Here is a 9,396-nt window from a genome sequence, read left to right as displayed (position 1 = left end):
AGCTGGTAAAATGCGGTCTTGACTATGCTACCACTCAGTGGATTTGTAACTGGCTGACTGACCGAACCCAAAGGGTGCTCATCAATGGTTCCTCTTCATCCTGGAGAAGAGTGACTAGTGGGGTGCCACAGGGTTCTGTCTTGGGCCCGGTCTTATTCAACATCTTTATCAACGACTTGGATGATGGACTCAAGGGCATCCTGATCAAATTTGCAGATGACACCAAACTGGGAGGGGTGGCTAACACCCCAGAGGACAGGATCACACTTCAAAACGACCTTGACAGATTAGAGAACTGGGCCAAAACAAACAAGATGAATTTTAACAGGGAGAAATGTAAAGTATTGCACTTGGGCAAAAAAAATGAGAGGCACAAATACAAGATGGGTGACACCTGGCTTGAGAGCACTACATGTGAAAAGGATCTAGGAGTCTTGGTTGACCACAAACTTGACATGAGCCAACAGTGTGATGCGGCAGCTAAAAAAGCCAATGCAATTCTGGGCTGCATCAATAGGAGTATAGCATCTAGATCAAGGGAAGTAATAGTGCCACTGTATTCTGCTCTGGTCAGACCTCACCTGGAGTACTGTGTCCAGTTCTGGGCACCACAGTTCAAGAAGGACATTGACAAACTGGAACGTGTCCAGAGGAGGGCAACCAAAATGGTCAAAGGCCTGGAAACGATGCCTTATGAGGAACGGCTAAGGGAGCTGGGCATGTTTAGCCTGGAGAAGAGGAGGTTAAGGGGTGATATGATAGCCATGTTCAAATATATAAAAGGATGTCACATAGAGGAGGGAGAAAGGTTGTTTTCTGCTGCTCCAGAGAAGCGGACACGGAGCAATGGATCCAAACTACAAGAAAGAAGATTCCACCTAAACATGAGGAAGAACTTCCTGACAGTAAGAGCTGTTTGACAGTGGAATTTGCTGCCAAGGAGTGTGGTGGAGTCTCCTTCTTTGGAGGTCTTTAAGCAGAGGCTTGACAACCATATGTCAGGAGTGCTCTGATGGTGTTTCCTGCTTGGCAGGGGCTTGGACTCGATGGCCCTTGTGGTCTCTTCCAACTCTATGATTCTATGATTCTATGATTCTACTGGGTGTGATTCAGAAATACTCAATGAAAAGGGAGTCCAAGAAGGATAGGAGTTTCTAAAAGGAGCAATACTGAAGGCCCAAATGCAGACAATACCAACAAGAAAGGAAAGTGGGAGACATCTAAGGAAACTGGTGTGGCTCCATAAGGAGTTTACAGATGAGCTGAGAGTTAAGAAGGGCATGTATAAGAAATGGAAGAAAGGGGAAATCACAAAGGAGGAGTAGACACAAGTAGCCAACAGTTGCAGGGGGAAAGTCAGGCTGGCTAAAGCTCAAAATGAACTCAGGCTTGCAGGAGAAGTTAGAAATAATAAAAAAAGGTTTCTTTGGCTATGTCTGAAGTAAGAGGAAGAACAAGCAAGTGGCAGGTCCTCTGTGTGGGGAAGACAGAGAAATGCTCTTGGGTGAAAGAAAAAGCGGAACTACTCAATACACTTTGCCTCTGTCTTCACCCAAAAGAGAGTGATAGGCAACCTGGCGATAACAGAATAAATGATTTCAGGATGAAGCTGCAGCCCAAGATAGGAAAAGAGGTAGTAAGGGAATACCTAGATACTTAAATGAATTCAAATCTCCAGGGCCTGATGAACTGCATCCAAGGGTACTAAAGGAGATTGCGGATGTAATTTCAGAGCATTTGTCTATTATTTTTGAGAATTCTTGGAGACCAGGGAAGGTCCCTACAGACTGGAGGTGGGCAAATGTTGTCCCCATCTTCAAAAAGGCAAAAAAAGAAAACCCAGGGATACCAAGTGGTGAGCTTGACATCAATACCAGGGAAGGTCCTAAAAACAGCAGTCGGTCTGTGAGCATTTAGAAGAGGATGCTGTGATGACTAAGACCCAGCCTGGGTTTCTCAAAAATAAGTCATGCCAGACCAATCTGATTTCTTTTTTTAAATGGAATTACAAACTTGGTGGATCAGGGAAATGCTGTGGACATAGTGTATCTTGATTTCAGTAAGGCTTTTGACCTAGGCCCCCACGATATTCTTGCAGAGAAGCTGGTAAAATGTGGGCTGGATGAGATTAACTGTTAGGTGGATTTGTAGCTGGTTGACTGACTGAACCCAAAGAGGACTCATGAATGGTTCCTTGTCGTCCTGGGGAAAAGTGACAAGGGGGGTGCTGCAGGGTTCTGTCCTGGGCCCATTGTTAGTCAATGTCTTTATAAATGACTTGGATGAAGGAATTGAGGGGATGCTCATCAAATCTGCATGACACCAAACTGGGAGGGGTAGCTAATGCTGCAGAAGACAGAATCCAAATTCAAAATAACCGTAACAGATTGGAGAACTGTGTGTAAGCTAACAAAATTAATTTCAGTAGGGACAAATGCCAGGTTTTGCACTTAGGCAGTAAGAACCAGATGCACAAATATAGGATGGGGGACACCTGGCTTAGTAGCAGTGCACATGAAAAGGATCTAGGGGTCTCGGTGGACGACAAAGCTGAACATGAGTCCACAGTGTGATGCAGCAGCAAAGAAAGCTAATGTTATTCTAGGCTGCATCAACAGAAGTCTAGTGTCCAGATCAAGGGGAGTCATAGTCCTGCTCTATTCTGCCTTGGTCAGACAAACATCTGGAATACTGTGTCCTATTCTGGGTGCCACAATTTAAGAAGGATGTTGAAAAGCTGGAAGGTGTGCAGAGGAGGGTGACCAAGATGATCAAGGGTCCGGAAACCAAGCCTGATGAGGAACGGTTGAAGGAGCTGGGTATGTTTAACCTGGAAAAGAGGAGACTGAGAGGAGATATGATGGCCATCTTCAAATATCTCAAGGGCTGTCACATGGAAGATGGAGGAAGCTTGTTTTCTCCTGCTCTGAAGGTAGGACTCGAACCAATGGCTTCAAGTTACAAGAAAGGAGATTCCGACTAAACATTTGGAAACTTTTTGACAGTGAGAACTGTTTGACAGTGGAAAAGGCTTCCACGAGAGGTGGTGGACTCTCCTTCCTTGGAGGATTTTAAGCAGAGCTTGGGGGGCCACCTGCCGTGGATGCTTGAGCTGAGATTCCTGCATTGCAGGGGGCTGGACTAGATGACCCCTAGATCCCTTCCCAGTTTAAGATTCTATGAATAAAAACTTTGGCAAAACAATAATAATGTGCAAGTTTTTAATATTGTGCAATATTGTGTTTTAATATGAATGCTGTGTTTTAATTGTTGTAACCTGCCCTGGGACCTTAGGGTGAAGGGCTAGTAATCAATTGTAAGAATAATAATGAATTTGAGGAGTGCATTGCTAGAAACATCAAGACCAAGAACAAGGAGTTCTTTATGTACATTAGTAGCAGGACGTGGTTGGACTCTTCGATGACCAGGGAGTCAAAGGAGGGCCAAAGGAGGATAAGGAGATGGCAGAGAAGCGGACTTTCTTTGCACCTGTCCTGAAAATGGAAGATGCAGGGCCGATCCCAGTGCCTGAATTAATATTTGCAGGAGAGAACTGAGGCACATAGTGGTGGCAAGAGATTAAATTCTAGGTCTAATAGGCAAAATAAATACTGACGAATCGCCATGTCCAGATGGCACCCACCTGAGAGCTCTCAAAGAACTCAGATGTGAAATTGCTGATCTTCTAACAGAACTAGGGAACTTGTCCCTCAAATCAGCCTCCATACCTGAGCCAGCTGTGAAAAGGGCATTAGGCCTCTGAAAGGCAGTTGCTGGGAATCGCAGGTGGGCAAGGGGCTCTTGTTGCAGGCTCCCCCCTGAACCTTGTGGCCAGCCCCTGTGGGGACAGGCTGCTGGACGAGATGGGCCATTGGTCTGATCCAGCAGACTCGCCTGATGTTCTTATGCGCTGAGCACAGCAGCACTTTCCCCGCTTGTGATTCTGGAGGGAGAACACAGCCGCCATGACCAGTAGCCATCACCAGCCTTCAGCTGATCTAAATTCCTTTGTGTGCCACTGGAGTCAGTGGCCAGAAGCAGCCAGTCAACCACAAATGCCACAGGTGTCTCCAGAGAGGCGGGTTTCACTTGTGTGGGAAGACCAAGGAGGTAATGGAATGTCTTCCAGGAAAAGGAGAAGAGCACAGTGGCAACAGGGGCTTGATGTTCTGGAAGCAAATTCTTGGTGTGAGGCATTGCAAAGTGCGATGGGCAGAGCCAGTCGAGAGCAGCAGATGCACAACAGCAGTCAAGGCCAGGCAGGTAGCAGGTCAGCTCAATTCCTGTTCCAGAGAATGTCCAGCGGAGGTGTCCAGGCACTGTCTCTTCCTTTGGTTTTGATTCTCTTGGGAGTTTGTGGCCTCGCCTTCCTTGGAGGTTGTGAAGCAGAGGTTGGAGGGCCATCTGTCCGGGATGCTTGAGCTGAGATCCCTGCATTGCAGGGGGCTGGACTGGATGACCCTCGGAGTCCCTTCCAACTTTACAATTCTGTGACCACCACAAGGGCCAGTCCACAGGAGAGAGGCTTGCTTGGCGAGGAATGGAGGCGGGAGGGCAGGGGAATCTCCCCAGAGAACGCCACTCACTGCAAAGTTCTTTCACATACTGGTGGGGAATCTGAAAGGACATATACTGGGGATGATAGACCTTCTGAGGGATGGACACTCCTTGCAGGCCAGAGAGGAATGCTGGGGAGGCCGATTTGCCTTGGGTGCCAGAGCAGGAATCTGGGGGAGGCAGAACCCCAAAGGGAGCCCCCACTGGAGCCCCTGAGCAGCAGCAGAGAGCAGGACAGGCCCTGCAGAAACCTTTTCCCAGGCGGACGCCACGGCTGGCGTAGCTGCCTCCCTGCTCATCAATCATGCAGGCAAGGTGGGCGGGGAGGCGGGCACAGAGGCTGCAGATCCCCTGGCAACAAGGCCGGCTCCCCATCCCCAGCAGGCAGCTTCCAAGCATGTCAGAAGAGCCTGCAGGATCAGGTCATCCAGCCCAGCATCCTGTTCTCACCTGAATGTTGGCCCAGTGACTGCCTATGAGAAACCAGTGAGCAAATCCTGAGCAGAAGAGCCCTCTCTCCTCCTGCAGTTTCCGGCAGCTGGGATACAGAAGGACTGCTGGTGTGATGTAGGAGGAGGCTGAAAGCAGGGGGTCTCCATTGCAGGGTCCCCCCCCCATGTTCTGCAAGGCAAACCAGAGAAGGGCTGCAGTGCCCCAGGCTGCTCTGGTGTGGCACCGGAGGCTTCCCCAGGCCACACTGGCATCTCCCTTCTGCCAAGGAGCAGGGCCACTGCTGGGCTGAATGGAAGAGGGCCCTTGAGAGCCCTGGCAAGGTGCCTCTCCGGGCTCTGGCTGGGCCAGGAAAGCCAGCCCAGCTGCCCCCTGGCACCAATGCTGGCTGGGTGGAAGGAGAGCATGGCTACAGCAGAGTCAGGCCAACGGGAACTCAGCTAACCATAGAATCATAGCATTGTCGAGATGGAAGGGATCCCAAAGGTCATTGAGCCCACCCCCTGAAGTGCAGGAATCTCCGCTAGATCACATACAACAGATGACCACCTACCTCTGCTACAAACACCCAGCAACCAGTTCTCTCAGCGGCCAACCAGACACCTCTGGAAAACCAGGGAGCAGAATGCGAGCCCTCGCTTGCTTTTCAAGAAATGACATTCAGAAGCCCTGGGGTCTCCAGCCGTGGAGGCAGAGCCCAGCCCTCCTGGCTAGGAGCCCTCCCTGGATTGCTCCAGTCCTCTTCCAAAGCCATCTCTGCCTTCTGAGGGAGCAAGTGCCCTGGTCTGGTCTGCTTCTGCGCTGCATGAAAAAGGGCTTCCTTTTAGCTGCCTGGAATCTTCTAACATTATTATTATTAAATGTGTATGATGTCCATTATGGGAAGAAGCCCCCAGAGCAGAGGAGCAGCCTCTGTCTGGGCACCCATCCCCCACTCCCCACAGTCACTGGACGGGAGACCCCCCTTTCCTGGTGCCTTCTGGGGGCAAGCCACCACTCCAGCAAGAGCTCCTTGCTTCTGGCTGAACTCTTCCTCTTCCTCTGCGGGATAAGAAATATTTAAAACAAAACAAAACACAACACAACCCCCCCCCGCCTGCTCTGCGTTCAGCATCGGGACTCCTCTCCACGCCTGGGGCCAGGAAGCGCCTATTCTGGGGTGTCTGCAGCCTCTTCAAACAGGCCTTGAGGAGTTCGTGTCACGGTCCTTCAGTCAGAGCAGCTTTCCCAACGAGCAGGAGAGATGAAAGCAGCTTCTGCAAGTTGAAGGAAGCCTTTGACTTTCAATTCCGGCAGACAAAGGAGCAGAAAAAGAAAAGAGAGGTGGGGGGGGGGAGAGGAGAAGGCCAGGAGCAGCCGCCGCCCAGCAAGAGGACTCCTGGGCGTGGGGTCCTGCCTTGGGTCCTGCCCACACAAAGTGGGGAGCCATCCGTGGAGACAGAGCCGGGGGGCAGGGTGAACTGCTTCCTTTTGACAAGGAAGAGAGATGCCTTTGGGGTCCTCAGGAATTCATGGCAGCAGCGCCTGGAAGAGGAGTGGGTACGTGGGGCTGTTTGCCAAGGCTGCCTCCTCCTGCCCCATGGAGCTCCCCCTGGGAATGGGGAGGAGGAGGGCCTCTTCCTCTCCTCAGCCCTTCCCAGAAGGCCACTGGCCAGGATGGCTCTGCTCTGCCTCCCCACCAGTGATGCTTCAGGGTACCATTCCCTGGAAGTCTTGCCCTCAAGTTCTGCTTGCAGGGAAAGAGGTGGATTTGCCCTGCCAGACTTTAAACTTTATTATGAATCAGCAGCTTTCTGCTGGTTGAAAGAATGGCTACTTCTTGAAAACACAGACATTTTGGATTTGGAAGGTTTTAACAATGTATTTGGATGGCATGCATACCTGTGGTATGATAAGATCAAAGCGCATAAAGCATTTAAAAACCATATTGTTAGGAAAGTATTGTTTAATGTTTGGATAAGATACAAGGATCTATTGGAAAATAAAACCCCAAGGTGGCTGTCACCGATGGAAGCAAAAGCCCAGAAAAAGCTCAATATGGAGGCTAAATGGCCGAAATATTGGGAAATTTTGGAACAAGATGGAGATAGACTAAAACTGCAGAGTTTTGAGAAACTAAAGAACTAAGTGCGAGACTGGCTTCATTATTATCAGATAATGGAGGCATATAATTTGGACAAGAAAATTGGCTTCCAGGTGGAAAAATCAAAATTAGAAACAGAACTGTTAGAACCCAAAACTAAGAATATGTCAAGGATGTATAACTTGCTGTTGAAATGGAATACTCAGGATGAAACGGTGAAATCTGCTATGATTAAATGGGCACAAGATGTTGGACACAACATTATGTTTGCTGACTGACTATTTTGTAATGTAAAAATCTTAATAAAAAAAAACAAGTTCTGCTTGCAGGCTTCTCCCCTCTGGGGCACCTGCTGGGCTGCTGTGAGGAGAAGATGCTGGATCTGAACCAGTCTCAGGGCTCTTCTGATGAGGTGGGGAGAGGGGTAGCAAGGGGACCACCAGAGCCCTTTCCAATGCCACCTGGCTCCCCTGGACAGAGCTGCTCCCGGCTCCTCTGACTGCCAAGGATATTAATTTGAGGAGGGGGTGCCTCTCATGCCCAGGAAAGAGGGCAGTCCTGGCTTGGGCAGGATTTGTGTCCAGGGCAGCTGTTTACCAGCTCCATCTGGTACGTAGGTGAGACCCTATCTGCCTGCGGACTGTCTCGCCAGAGTGGTGCATGCTCTGGTTATCTCCCGCTTGGACTACTGCAATGCGCTCTACGTGGGGCTACCTTTGAAGGTGACCCGGAAACTACAACTAATCCAGAATGCGGCAGCCAGACTGGTGACTGGAAGTGGCCGCAGAGACCACATAACACCGGTCTTGAAAGACCTGCATTGGCTCCCAGTACGTTTCCGAGCACAATTCAAAGTGTTGGTGCTGACCTTTAAAGCCCTAAACGGCCTCGGTCCAGTATACCTGAAGGAGCGTCTCCACCCCCATCATTCTGCCCGGACGCTGAGGTCCAGCGCCAAGGGCCTTCTGGCGGTTCCCTCATTGCAAGAAGCAAAGCTACAGGGAACCAGGCAGAGGGCCTTCTCGGTAGTGGCGCCCGCCCTGTGGAACGCCCTTCCAGCAGATGTCAAAGCGATAAACAACTACCTGGCATTCAGAAGACATCTTAAGGCAGCCCTGTTCAGGGAAGTTTTTAACGTGTGATATTTTACTGTATTTTTGGTTTTTATGGAAGCCACCCAGAGTGGCTGGGGAGGCCCAGCCAGATGGGCGGGGTATAAATAATTTATTATTATTATTATTATTATTATTATTATTATTATTATTATTATTATTATTATTATTAGAGTCTTAGGGGCAGCCCAGGAAGCATGGGCATAGCCAAGGGGGAGATCAAGTAAAACAACAGAAATACTTAACTGACCAATCACGTCGGTTCTGCCCCCCCAACAAAAGTCCTGCCTCCCAACCAAGCCCTGCCCCCCCAACATAAATCCTGGCTACACCCATGCTAGGAAGGAGTTGTATAAATTGTATGGCTCCCCCTTTCTCCTTCTGCCCTCCCTGGGACATCAAAGCTGCTCCTCCTCTTTCCTGAAAATTGGCCGGGGGGGGGCCTCTCCCACATCCTTGCTTCTCCAGAATCACAGAACTATGGAGCTGGAAGGGATCCTGAGGATCATCTAGCCCACCCCCCCTGCAATGCACTAGAGCATCCCTGAGAGGTGGCCATGATCCGACCTCTGAAGAAAACCTCCAAGGTCGCTCAGCGGCAGAGCAGGACGCTTTCCGGCATTAAGCCTTTTGGGGGAGGGGGCTGAAACATGGGGTAGCAGTGGGGGGGGGCAGGGAGGAGCAGCTGCTCCCTCAAATCAATAAAGTGTAATAAAAATATATAGCAAACTGAGCTTCAGACCCCCCCTAACAAAGGGATTGATTCCCCCCCAATTCCTGGCTACCCTCATGGACTGAAGCGCTGCGAGTGGCTCCCGCCGGGCCCGCGAAGGAGACGCAGCCCAAGAGCGCGCAAAGGAGGCTGGACAGGCTCGTTCTCCTTGTGCCCGCAGGGGGCGCTGCGACACCGGCAGTGAGCGGCCTCTCGCCTGGCCCGACTCGCTCCTGGCCCACGGCGCGGCAAGCACCGTTCACACGTGACGCAGAATCAACACTGGGCAGCCAAGCCGCGCTCCACTGCCGCCGTTCCCGCGTGACACGCGTTTACTTGCTTCGTCCTTAAAGGTACCTAACCCTGGAGAAACAGGCAGAGGTCTTGCTATTGGGCAGCTGCTCCTGCCGTTGGGGGGTCCGGAGGAGAGAGATTGGGGGCAGGGGGGGCGCCAGAGGCGGCTCTCGGCCACGGCGCCCATG

General features: G+C 50.7%; 1 protein-coding gene across 1 annotated transcript in view; it reads left to right on the top strand.

Annotated features, from left to right (window-relative positions):
* Positions 1–9,185: 9,185 nt before the first annotated feature.
* The window catches only part of CDH22 (cadherin 22), an 87,775-nt gene continuing 87,564 nt past the window's right edge, over positions 9,186–9,396 (top strand). Inside the window, exon 1 of the mRNA XM_053394813.1 lies at positions 9,186–9,267. The gene's annotated coding sequence lies outside the window, so the exon portion shown is untranslated. The remainder of the gene's footprint in view (positions 9,268–9,396) is intronic.

This window comes from Podarcis raffonei, chromosome 6, assembly GCF_027172205.1.
Source record: "Podarcis raffonei isolate rPodRaf1 chromosome 6, rPodRaf1.pri, whole genome shotgun sequence".
NCBI classification, from domain to species: Eukaryota; Metazoa; Chordata; class Lepidosauria; order Squamata; family Lacertidae; genus Podarcis; species Podarcis raffonei.
Note: the sequence above shows the minus strand (reverse complement) of the source record. Positions and strands in the feature narration are given on the sequence as shown.